The sequence below is a fragment of the Aotus nancymaae genome, unplaced genomic scaffold, assembly GCF_030222135.1.
Source record: "Aotus nancymaae isolate 86718 unplaced genomic scaffold, 86718_ANA_hifiasm-v0.15.2.pri h1tg000010l, whole genome shotgun sequence".
In the NCBI taxonomy this organism is placed as follows: Eukaryota; Metazoa; Chordata; class Mammalia; order Primates; family Aotidae; genus Aotus; species Aotus nancymaae.
Genome location: NW_026988421.1, coordinates 3,159,581 through 3,172,791, shown reverse-complemented (window position 1 = coordinate 3,172,791; position 13,211 = coordinate 3,159,581). Strand labels below are relative to the sequence as shown.

Here is a 13,211-nt window from a genome sequence, read left to right as displayed (position 1 = left end):
TTCTTTAGTAATCTCTGTTTCCTCCTCCGGCACTTTTAAGAAGTAGGATTTTTTTCTCTTCTGACTCATTTGTGTTTCTTGATGTTGATTTGAACAGCTACCATGACAGAAAAAAAATCTGTTGGTTTTAAAATAAAGTTCAGGGTTCTGACAGGCAGGGGGACCACCCCAAGCTCGCTTCTGGCTGGACCACTGGGGTGATGTTTCCAGCAGGGCAGAAGCTACATGCCCTGGGCCAGCCTTCAGCATCCCAGAAAGAAGTGAGAAGCCTGGTGGGCAGAGCGCATAAAAAATTAAAACTTTCTAAGACATGTGATTCCTGTTTCCCTTCTTCATCCCATACTTGGGTTTTTTATTAGCACCAATGGATTCCACAGGTTTCTACCCGAGCCACAGTGACAAGTTATTCTCCCAGTGACTGAATTAGAAGCTGACAGTAATTTGGAAGAATGCCTTTGGATCTGACGTGACAAACGGATGAATCCTTCATTTATTTCCATTTCCATTCCTCCCTCCCCCCGGGAAAGTTTCCGCATTCTTTCAAGAAGTGGTTCCTAAAAGAGCCTAGTAGGCAATCCTTCGTCACAGAGCAAAGCATGGGCGTTCATCAGTCACAGTTTCCCCTAAGAGGAAATAGGAACACAGATTTCCTATATAAATTCATGTTTCGTCAGTGTGTTCACAGCAGACCCAGTTCAGAGTTGGAATTCTTCTAGAAATCCTTTCTCAGCTGGCAGGGAAACATGGATTCTCCAAGGCCAGGATGGTTTCCCAGCGTCTTCCCAGGAAGACAAGAGGTAATGGGGAGCTCAGAGGGGCCTTTCTTGTCGCTTCGGATTTGTCTCGTGGTTGCTTCCAATATCATTTCTAAAGTATCTAAAAATCAGGCTAAAGAATATTATGAGGAAGGCATCACTAAGTGAAAATTTGGCAAGCCTCTTAGTCGCCTTTACCCAGCTCTGTGCAGGAAAGCCGGGATCTGTGCATCAGGAACCCATGTCTAGTCCGCCATGCTTCCGTCTGTAGTGCCCTAGGGATGGCACGGAGGGATTGTCTGCTTGGGCCTGGTGGGTTGTCAGACAGCCAGGAACCCAAGGTGAGGTTCACCTTGTCAGAAAAACAGTCCCTAACAATTGCTGGAGCCATAGGCCGGCGCAATGACATGGGAAAATCCCACCCATTGTAAACTGGACATTTTCGATCTTTGTAATCAAAACTGCCCTCTTCGTTTTTCTTAACAAGTGACACACAGAGCGAGCGTGAGGGACCTGGACTGCAGAACGATGAGCTTCTCTTCAAGGAGTTTGTCTTCAGGCTCTGGAGGGCTGTGTGTAAGGGTTTCCTGCCTGTGCAGTTCATGTTGCAGAAACAGGTGGTATTGTTGGCTGCAGATGCATATCAACTGCCTAAGGCGTGGCAGCATTCAGATTAGGAGAAAGAAGACAAGAAATGTATAGACCCTTTTGGGTGTGTGAGTAACAGAGAGATTTTTCAGACCGAGCGGTGCATCAGGGTGAGGGCTAAGGCCAAACGCAAGGACCATGAGTGGACCAGTCCCACCCAATACAGGAACTCACCCTTAACTGCAGCTCCATCCCCTGGGGACGGCCCCCTGTGAATTGAGCAACAGGAGAGGAGATCATATGCCGCTCAGAAATGACCATTTGCAATGACTTTTTTTTTTTTTTTTGAGACTGAGTCTCGTTCTGCACCCAGGCTGGGGTTCAGTCACACAATCTCAGCTCACTGCAACCTCTGCCTCCTGGGTTCAAGCGATTCTCCTGCCTTGGTCTCCCAAATGGCTGGAATTATAGGCACCTGCCACCAGGCCCAGCTAATTTTTGTGTTTTTAGTAGAGATGGGGTTTTGCCGTATTGGCCAGGCTGGTCTCGAACTCCTGACCTCAGATGATTCGCCCACCTCAGACTCCCAAAGTGCTGGGATGACAGGCATGAGCCACCTAGCCCGGCCTGCGGTGACTTTTTAAAGCTGCTTAGGACGCGTGGACATAAAGATGGAAACAACAGACACGGGGAACTCGGAAAGGGAGGAGGGAGGGAGGAGCGCATGTAACACACCTGCACGCGTACTCTCAAATCTACAGTCACATTTTTCTAAACTGCTTATTATGATGCAGAGTTTGGTAAAAATTATTTAAAATGTTAAGAAAGGAAGAGTCTCTGTGGAACGACTGAACAAAAACATGTCATATAATAGATTTTCTGAGTAGCTTTTTTCCTTGTTTTGAATAGAAATGAGCATAAGCAAAAAAACAAACACTGGATTTGTATTGATTTTATAATGAGGGCTGATTGAGTTCTAACAACTTTTAAAAAATGTGTTGGTGTTATTTAACTGATTTCCAACAACTCTACCAAGATTCATCTGCTATCAGAAATGGTGCAGATTTCAAGTTCGAGTGCTATAATACATACATATAGATAGCTTCTTAAAGCTATATATATATTATATTTTAAATATACATATTATATATTTAAACCTATAATGTTACCATGTCGTTGCTGAGAAATGAATTTGTTGAAATACCATGTTTGTGGAAATTATTATTCAGAAAAACAGGATTTTTCTCTGTTTCCTGTTTTTCCAGATAACTTATGTGCCTTATGCTTAGATAAAAATTGCATTTCTGATATGATGCATACATATAGAGCACTTATTTACAAAGCATGCTCAAATTCATTGTCTCACGTGGGTCCCCTAAACACCCAGATGCAGCAGTCCAGGCATGCCTTGTCACCTCTACCTTAAAGAGGGGAAAACAGAGACCCAGGCAGGCTGGAGAAGTGAGTTGTAAGACAGTGGGAAAGGAAGCTCCAGTCCCCCGAAGTGCTTCCTCAAACTAAAACGGTGCTCCTCTCCAACGGAAAAACCAGTCAGCTCTCATTACCACCACCAAAGTGAAGTCCAGACCTGCCAAAAGAAAAACTTTTCCATTATGAAAAATATTATTTGACAGTTATGCAAGTGACAGAGAACAGTAACAAATAAGAACATATCCTGTGGGTTCTGCAGTTTGCTGTAGATAATTATATTTTGGAACAGTTTTATGATCACTTGAGTTGATCTTGGCCAGCGTTCCCAATTATTTCTGCAGGTTATCTGCTGACCAAATCCAGCTTTCTAATCTCTTTTCACACACTTGGCAGGTTTCCTTTCAGCACAGCCAATAATTTGTTCGTTCTCTCACTGAGGGTCTATCAGGGGTTTATCAGGTATCTCTTGCAAGTTCATAATTGTGCAAGATCTTGAAAAATGAAGTGGTTGATTCTAGTTCTAATTTCAGGAAATATTGCTTGGAGAGCCAATATCTGAGTCCTTTCTCTACTAAGTATAAATGTGGGTTTTGCCAGAGAGCCTAGCAAAATAAGTGATTAGAAAGGATTTTAGCTCTAGAAAGTCGAATGACCCCTGTAATCCCAGCACTTTGGGAGGCTGAGGTGGGTGGAGCACTTGAGGTCAAGAGTTCGAGAGCAGCCTGGCCAACATGGCAAAACCCCATCTCCACTAAAAATACAAAAATTAGCTGAGCATGGTGGCATGCGCCTGTAATCCCAGCTACTCAGGAGGCGGAGGCAGAAGATTTGCTTGAACCCAGGAGGCGGAGGTTGCAGTGAGCCAAGACTGCACCACTGCACTCCAGCCTGGGCAACAAGAAAGACTCCATCTCTCAAAAAAAAAGAAAGAAAAGAAAGTTGAATGACTTAGACTTGTCACTTCATTCACTCCGAGTCACACCTTCTTTGTCTAAAACATAAAGGGCTGGGTGAGAATTGTTTAAAGACATCTTCAAGACCTAGAGTTCCGTGCTGATCTGGATTTGGAGTTAGCAACAGAAATCCCCATAAAGTACCTAGCGCAGGTGTCAGCCGTGACTGGCGCCAGCTGCATACATCTCCTTGTCTTACAGGACGAGGTCTGTTCGTTGTGGGGTGAATGTTTTGTCATCTTCCTACGAGAAGGCGGCAGTGGCCTGCGGGGTTGCTCCTTCTGCCTCGCTCATATGTTTTTGCTCTCTGAAAGAAGCAAGAACATTTTTTTAAAAGGCACTTTATTCATGGAAAATTTTTATTTGAAATATGGTCATTTCCTTTTTATAATGTTGCTTATATTCAGGAAGGAAAAGCTGGGAATCCGTGGGCTTTGATTTTAAGACTCAAGCAGAAATGTTAGTTAATAAAACAAAGATATTTTTCCCACTGTTCTGAGGGCCATTCTGGCAAATGGTTCCGGGGGCCGTGTGACGGTTTATGTTACTAGAAGTGATTCACTGGGAAGGCGAACCACTTCGCCTCGTCAGAAACCATGGAAACCCCCACTACCACTCTGCTTCCTTCTTAGGGGAGTTCTCCACAGAAGACACACTGGAAAGTGGATGTCACTGGGATGAAGTTAGAAATCCCAAAGGTACACTGTTTGAGCAAGATCAAATTCAAAGGCGTCACTATTTTCAAAAGCTGCTTTTGGCTCCCTTCCAATCTGAAGCCAGCACCGACATTCTGTTGTGCTGTTTCCCGTTGTGGGCGGATTGACTTAATTTTTAATAAGTGATTCACTACCCATGGCTGTATGTTTTCCGCCTGCTGAGCTGAGAATTAAGTCATGTTTCCTTTAAAAAATTCTTTTAGATGCCAGCCGAGTACTGTGGTTCTCAGTGCTTGAGACAAGGAGACATGGTAACATCGCTTAAGAGAAGGCATCTAACCTGACCTAGGCTCTTACGAAATGGCAGTGGTGACGCCATCATGGCTGGAATGCTCTCTAGAAAAGGAGCCTGTCTCATTCAGCTTTCAAAAACACTTCTTCCTATGAAAATATTTTCCAAAGTTGTGCAATTTTTTGAAATGTTTTCTGAGGGTGGTACGAGTCCTGCCCGTCTGGGAAGCCACATGCAGGTTTCCTGATGGAAAGCCTGGTAATATCCTGTGTCTCCCCACAGTGTTTGCCGGGCGTCCCCTCTGTCCACTCTGATTACTCCGACTGGCCTCTGTCCATTCAGCAGGGGCCTGGCAATCTTCTCTGGTCCACAGTCTTTATTGAAATAGCACCAGAGGTGCTTGTGGCCACCAGAGCTATTTAGCTCCTGTATTGGGCCCCCCCGCACCAAACTGTTCTTTCTCCCAGGGCCCCTCAACACTACTCCTTCAGGATGACTCTGAAGCGCAGGCTGCCCCATCTTTACAATGAGGCCCTCCCACCCGGCCTGAGCACAGACCAGTGAGCCCACCAGGTGAGCCCAAGCTCATCCCCACACCCAGCACCGCTGGGCCCTCAGCATCAGATTTTACGCAGTAGAACCCAAGAACTTAGAGGATGGGAAACACAGCCAGCAAGGAGGCAGCAGGAGGGGTGCAAATTGGAGGGGTGCGAAAGGGAGGCTGGAGGGGCAGCTGGAGCACTCAGGAGTCGGTTGTGGGGAAGACAGCATGACCAGAAAAGGAACAGAAATGGGCCTGCGAGGCTCAGGTTCTGAGTGTCTGTGCTAAGCAGCCATGTGGCTGTCAGCGGGTCACCCCCTTCTAAGTCCATCCATCTCCCTAGCTGCCCACCGGAGCCACCTCTACAAGGCTCTAGGGTTCTCGCCATCCAAGTTGGGGCCTCAGAAGAAATTGAAAAGTTCTAGGACAAAATTCATAGCACGCTGAAAATACAAGGGGTGGTGGCTGCGGGTCGCTTTTCTTTGGGGATGATCTGCTCTTAACCCAACTATTGGGCCTCAGCTCAGGGCTTCCTGAAGCTGAGCTTCCTTGGAGAGGAGGCACTCTGTGCAGGACAGCTGCTGGCCAGCGCTCCTGGGCCTGGGGGCACTCAGGAAACACCCGGGTACCCTCAGGGCCAGACTACAAGGTCTGGAACCACTCCTCGTCACTCCTTTTGCTATTGTGCCTGCATCAGAAAGCCAGACACCTGCTCTAAAAACCTAAGTGCCAGGTCTAAAATCCAAATACAGCATCAGGAGCCCAAATACCTGGTTAGAATCCAAGTCCTCAGTCAGAAAGCTAACTACTATGCAACAAATCCAAATGCCCCTTCAGAAACCAAATATGTGGTCAGAAAGCCTAGTACGTGTCCAGGCATTTGTAATGAAGGTGCAAGTGGGAGCCTTCATTTTTCTCCAGAACATGTGGCCCCTTTCTGAAATTCATCATAAAGGTAAAATAATAATAATAATTGTTTTTTGTCAGTGAGGCTATAGTGCCTTTATAAAAATGTGTCTGCTGTATATATGACAGTGTGCCTGGGATATCTGAAAAGTTTGAAATTGCCCCTGGTCACAGAACCTAGGGTCGTGACTGAAAATGAGCAGAGAGTTGAGGAAAGAGACTCACTGAAATTGCGTGTCCAGGTCTGTGAAAGACAGAGAACTAGATCAGGGGTGTCCCAGCAACCTGGGGGCTGCTTTTCTAAGTTCCTTAAATCCCCAGCAAAGGCTTTTCTCCGAGGACGTGGTTAAAAGGAAATGAACTATTAATCTCGAGAAATGAGAAGTCAAATTCAGAGAACGACCTGACAATCCAGAGCAATCAGTGCAGCTGCAGAGAATACATGTTTTCTCTAACTCCCATTTTCTAGTCTATCCATAATTTATATGACGTGTGACACATAACTTGAAGCTAATGCTTGGTGGGGTCACCGCAGACTGACAGAAAGCAGTTGATGTGGAAGCCACGCTTGACTGTCACAGACGGGGTTGGGGGCCAGGATCTTAGCTCCTGGAGGGGCCGAGGGAGCCCATTGTCCTGGGATCCCCAGGGCTTGGCCATCGTGCATCGGGTCTCAGGAACCTGCGCTGGCTGATGGATGTGTGAATGAGTGGATGGACAGGCGTGGAGGATGGGGGAGAAGGGAGGAGACAGTTCTGTCTCTGCCTTCTTCATAGCGCCTGGGGCAGCACTTAGCACAAACATGGCTGGCTACTTAAATCCCAGGGTCACTAGTGCAAAAGGCAGGAAAAAAAGCTTTTCCCTTTCTTCGTGTTCTCTCTCTGGACCTGTCATAGTGTTTTATGTGTGTTTTTTTTTTACCTTCTATTTAATGTCACATTCCCTTGGGCACTAGGATACTCTCACTGCCTTCCACCCAGTGATTCGTCACTGCGTCCATCCAGCTCCCATCCTCCCGGTTGAGGAGTGGGGAGAGTCTCCATTGCCAGTCGGGGTAGGAAGTGGACAGTCAGGAACCCAGAGGGGTGGGGCAGAAGGTGGGCCAGGTGTGAGTTGAGGGTCCACACCCCAATACACGTCCCATTGCCCCACCAAACTTCCCTTACAAAACACAAGTTCAAAGACAAAATTCTCATGACAAATGAAGGTACCAGTTATAGAGCATGCTTAATGTCAGAGCATTCAGCCCCAAGCACTAGGGGCTCTCTTCTGAGGGTGGCCCTGAGCACTGCTCTGCTCTCACGCTCCTGAAGCCCACCCTGAGGACGAGAAGTGAGGGTCAGATCCCTGCAGCCTCCACCCATGGTGATTGGCAAAGGACTTTCTTTTCTAGGGGGCCTAGCCAGAGCTCTGCTTCTCTGATTCCATCATGAGTTTCTGGAAAGGCCTTCCCTGCCCACCCCATCTGACACTACCTATCCGACTTCTGCCCCAAGTGACTTTCTGCGCCCCCCATTTTACTTTGTGCTGTTGTTAAAGCACTTATCAGTCTTTGGAACTGTGGAATTTACCCATCCTCTCACCCGCAAGAACGCAGGCCGCATAGGACGGGGATCCTTTCCCTCCGTCCCCCCGCACAGTGCCGGCATGACAGAGGCACCCAGTGAATTTTAGGTGCATGAATGAATAGTCCTTACATGACTTTATATTCTTTTAGGAGCAAGCTGTATATAATAAATAAATGAACTCAACTAACACCCCAAGTGTCTCAGTCAATTTTCAGTGATTTTTCTCTGTCCAACACCAGACTCACTTCAGTGATTTCCTTCACTGATGTGGCCCCATTTGTTTTGTTTTCTTTTGTGACCATGCAGGCCGACGTTGCAGGGGCTGTTGGTCCTTCTGACTCCCTGCTGGAATGCAGGGGAGAGCCTCATTGCAGGTCTGCACTGGCCCCAAACTGGGCCAAGGCTGCCCATTTCAGTTCACTGTGGGTTTCTGATGGCAGTTGTCTCCCCAACTCCCCATCCCCAGGATTCCTAAGAGCTAAGGGATATGCCCACCAATTCAAGCCACCTACTAGCCTTGAACTTCTATGTCTTGAGCGGGGATATGGTGTTGAAGCAGTCACTAGGAGATGCGTTCTAAGGTGAGGCCTTCCTGGTCAATAAACCTGTGGGTGTCACCCACCAAAAAGAGTGAATCTGACCTCAGCCCAGTCCCATGGTGATGCCTATTCCATCAGGGCAGAGGGGCAGCAGCTGGCAAGAGACGCTCAACCCCCACCACTCCTGAGAGCCAGGAGGCCCCAACATTCACACTCAGGCTTCACAGATCCACACATCTTTGTTCTCAGAGAGGAGAACCCAAAGTGTGTCTCCCAGTGAGTTCTGAGGATAAGGGAATTATGAAGGGCACCAAGTCCACTCTTGGGATAAACCGACCCACCTAGTTCCTCATAGTGGGAGGTGGCTCAAGTGTTAAGTGTCTCGTGATACCTGGTCTTCTTGGTTTCCTTCCGTCCGCTTCCCTGGAGATTGTTATGTGCTTTGCCTCTTTCTAAACTTATCCAGAAGCCAAGGCAAGCTAGGAGGAGGCATGGGATCTGGCCCCGCAAAATTACCCAGCTGGGGCTCAGCTGATTGTCCAGACCCTGACGGTGGACTTTAGAATCGGATAGCATCCAAGCCTTCCTGTGACTTCATTAACAGCATCATGCAATAGATTGTCATAAACGCTTACATGAAAACCTGTTTTCCAATGATGCCGCAGGGTTTGATTAATTCTTCCAGTTGGGTTAGCAAGATGGCGAAAGCAAGCATCGCTTGCAGTTATGATGAATTTGCTGAGTGTCAGAGAAAAATTGTCAGACCACAAACTAATCATTCTTAGTTGCCTCATTTAGCATTCTGTCCATGTTTGTACCAACTCTACACTAGCTCATGGGCACACGCGCACTCACGTGCACACACACACACACACACACACACTATTCCAAACCACCTTGAACTAAATTGATTTGACATCTATTTATAAAATATGCATTAGCGTGAAATGGAGGGGGGCTTCCTTGAGGGTTCAGCAAGCCATGTAGCCCAACCGCTCCTGTCTTAGATGCCAGCCTTGGTCTTAAAGAGCTTAGTTTCTAAGGGAAAATTCATGTCATGGACATCTTGGTGCCAGGAATCAGTGCGATTCACGTTTCATTTCAGGATGATGTTGAGTCTCCTGTGTTATTCCCAGTGTGGATGTGGAGCAGTGACTGATGTCTAATTATTTGGAAGGGAGAGAGCTTCTCTAAGAAGGACATACAATGTCGGAAGCTTCTGTTGCTTGGCAACATGTAACTTTACCAAGGTTTCACCAAAGGCAGTTTAAAGGGCTAAAGGTGCCCATTCATGCAATAGTAAGTTAAGAGGAAGATCTCGAAACCTGCCCCGTCGAAATCACTCTTTCCACCAGAGAAATAAACACCTAAGAGAGGGTTTGGGATGTGGGTGGTTACGTTTCACAGCAATAAGCAGGGTGAGAAAGAAGGCAGTGATGCCTCCATTTTTCTGGAATGGTACAATATACGTGCCCTGTTAAAATTGATTTGAATTGCTTACTCCTTACAGTAAAACCTCCAACCTGAGACTCCTCTTGCGAATGTATGCCCCTGCAGCTTCCCCAGTTGTTATGGTGGTGGCACCTCGCTGGAACCCATGCCAGTCCCTTCCCATCCAACTGGTATGCCTCCTGGCGTTCAGCTTCTGCCCCAGCTCTGTTGCATGTCAGCAGTTGAGCTCATGAAAACTCTTCTTTCCAACAAAGGAGGAGGCTGAGAGGTGCACCAATGGCTGGATCCAGGTACACGCAGCTTGGAGCTCACAGAAACAGGGCCATCCTGTCCCAGCTGTCGGGAGTGCCTGTAAATGTTGCAACCCTCGTTTCTTTCTGAAGTGGGGCTTGTAAGAAGTGTGTCTGTTCATTGTGGCAGCCTGAGTTTTGGGGGCCCCACAACATTCTTTCCTATGGGGAAAAAGCTTTCTTTTTAATTCAGAAACAAGAAACCCTCTCAGCCTCAAAGCAGGCCAATCTCGCGGTGTCATGCGAAAAGGAAAGAGAGAGAGAGAGAAAAGAAAGAAAGAGAGAGAGAAAAAAAGAAAGAAAGAAAAAAGAAAGGAAGGAAGAAGAGAAAGAAAGAGAAGAAGGAGGGAAGGAAGGAAAAGAAAGAAAGAAGAAAGAGAGAGACAAAGAAAGAGAAGAAATTAAATCACACAAAGCAAAAAACAAATAGAAAAACAGAACACAGTACAACAGTCAAAACCAGGTTAACTGAATGTATTTGGGCCGAACTTACATTTCACATTTCCTTGAAGTTTGGCTTCCGTTAACCACCTGTCTCTTCCAACCACAGCCTCTGAAGTACAATCTAACTTATTTCTCCCCTTTTGATCAACACTATTCCCGGGAATCAAAGCTCTCATTTGCAATGAGAGCGGATGACAGCTGACCACTGGCCCTGGACATCCAGGTACACTCTGAGTTTGCCCACAAAGAAACGTTATGGAGTATCCAGGTGCTCCAAAGGGGACTCCATGTCCAAGATAATCTCCCAAGTCCGTCTGCTGCTGCTAGCTGTGAGGCATCAACATCCCCCCATGACCTGGGCTCAGGAGCTGCAGCCTCAGAGGACCAGCATCTTGGAGTTCAAGTCCAGTTCAGCCCTTGAATAGTGCATCCTTCAGGAAACCAGGGCACTAAGACTGAAAAGCAGAATCACTAATATTCATGTATATTTTAAAGCCAGAGTTCACAAATTAGAGACCTTAGGGATTAATATAAGTCCAGGCATATTTATTTGCGGCTGTGTATACTAGTTACAAACAAGAGACAAGAAAGGAGGTAACAAACGGGAGAACCAAGCGTATCCGAAAATGAATACGGCAAAAACTCGAATGAATGTGAAGTAACGACAAAAAATCGATAGTTTCTCATTTCTAGGCATATCACTTCTACTTTTTCAAAACCATTTCTCAAGTTATTGATAATAAGAAGAATTATGTCCTTAAATTCTTAATGAAGGGGTATAAATTAATGTATTTTAAGATGATCTTTCCGTTTTCAATATCTCTGCTTCCGTCACATTTACACTGGCACACACGGCCACTTCCATCTGTCCCCGTTCGTCAGCACTGTGAGATGACGCTGAGGGTTCGATTAGCTAAGTTTTATATAGCCAGTACCATGCGAAACAAATGATTTGATTTAAGTGTGTGGTGGGACTGCAGTGGGAAGCAGCCGAACACACGGCAGCAATACTGCAACATCACCATGGCAACCGGTGGAAATAATGGCCCCCTCTGGGAATAAAAGGATCTCAAATCCTGTTGCAGTCAGTAGCACTGGCTGTCTGTGGTAGAGATGGTTTTCAATGATTGTTTCAGAAATTCCTTATCAACAGAAAATGAACGAGAAGGGGAGTTTTCAGAAAATAAATGGATTTGCAAACAACTAATGTGATCATCGAAGTCACCAAGGAAAGGAAAGCAGCGATCTGGGAAGCCGAGGCTGTAGCAGCAAGGGCATTCCACCCAGGCTGCTATTCCAGTCCTCTTAAAAGCCTGGTCACTGTGTTTGCCACATGGAACGCATCTCTGGAAATGCTCTCAATCTGTGCTGCCATCTTTTAAAGGCTTTCCATTTCTGTCTGGATTTTTTTCTTTATGGGAGGCAGAAATAATAGTGAGTTGAATGAAATGGAATCTATACATGTCTAGCACAGTCCTTGGCACAGGGAAAGTGCGCTGTAAACACTACTTCACATCAAATTCTTGGGACAAGTGAAAGTGAGTGCCTGGGGCTGCACATAGGACTGTAATCATCTTTCAAAGGAAAAGATACAGCAGCAAACCATCCTCCCAACATGACTCGCTGTGTGGGTGCTTTGACATCCCTGTTCCTTCTGAAAGACTCGAGATGTGTTGGAGCTACTGGTGCACGTTTATAAGACCTGCACTCATGACCACACCACTGCGAAGGGCACTTCTTCATGAAGTCGCCATATTCCAGGGAGACTGGTCAACCCATAGAATGTGAAATAAAGAAATTATGTGGAAAAAAATCCCCCTTTTTTTGTGCAGCTGCAGGAGCATCGTTTTTTAGATACTGGAACAGCGTAAAACTTGAGGGTACATTTTCCTTTTTGTTTCAGGAAGTGCTGTAGAACGGGGCAAAGAGATCTTTGATATGAGAAGGTATCTCTTCAAAGCAGCATCTTGCTTCAAATAGCATTAAGCTGAGAGAGGGGGAAATGGGAATTTGCTGGTCAACAGGTATAAAGTTTCAGTTACAAGAGTTGAACAAGTCCGAGAGCTCTGCTGTGCAGCCTCATACCCACACTCACCAAGACTGTGTTGCACACGTTTTTGTTAAAAGGGTAAATCTCATGTTAAATGTTCTTACTACAATTAAAAAAAAAAAAGCCCTAGACTATATTTGTGGAAAGGCGTTGACCATACAGGTGCTCGGGAGCTCTTTCATGTTTTCTTCGTTCCATGTTGTAGTTCAATTTAGTTTTGCTTTGCAAGGGTCCTTAGAAAGAATCTTATCAGCGATAACTTTTATTTTAAAACTAAATATGAACCACGGGGGGAAAACCATGATGGGGGAATCACAAATCGGGGGGAATCACGATCGAGGCTGCTCATCGTCCTTTCTTCCTCCCTGTGGGCTGTGGATGCAACTCGTCCTGGGAGCAGGGTGCTCTCGCCTTCTGTTCCCCTCTGAGCTCAGCGCACAGAAGCATTCTGCTTACCCAGCTGGGGCTGCTAACTGCACCATCGAGCAAGCCGGTTGCACCGCTCTCAGCAGCTACGCTGGATTTGATGCCGCCTTTCTTACTGACTGATTATGAACTTAAAAAAAAATCACTCTGCTGCTGCGAATTACACATTTATTTTTAAGCATTTATTTCAACTCGAGATGAGCGGCCTCTCCTGTAAATTTCTCCCTGCTGGATCTTTGCTCTGGTTTCTGATGACATAGTGTTCGTGCCGGCAGCCATGAGCCTCAGAAGGAAAATTACAAAGGGAATACCCAGTAAAT

At 46.2% G+C, this 13,211-nt stretch overlaps 1 protein-coding gene across 2 annotated transcripts in view; it reads left to right on the top strand.

Annotated features, from left to right (window-relative positions):
• Nucleotides 1-13,211, top strand: part of PTPRE (protein tyrosine phosphatase receptor type E) — a 173,619-nt gene that overhangs the window by 71,900 nt on the left and 88,508 nt on the right. The window contains exon 1 of one of the 2 annotated variants that reach the window (XM_012464201.3): nt 681-797. The exons of the other annotated variant lie outside the window; for it this stretch is intronic. The gene's annotated coding sequence lies outside the window, so the exon portion shown is untranslated. Of the gene's footprint in view, nt 1-680; nt 798-13,211 lie in introns of those variants that run through there. 2 annotated transcript variants of the gene reach the window in all.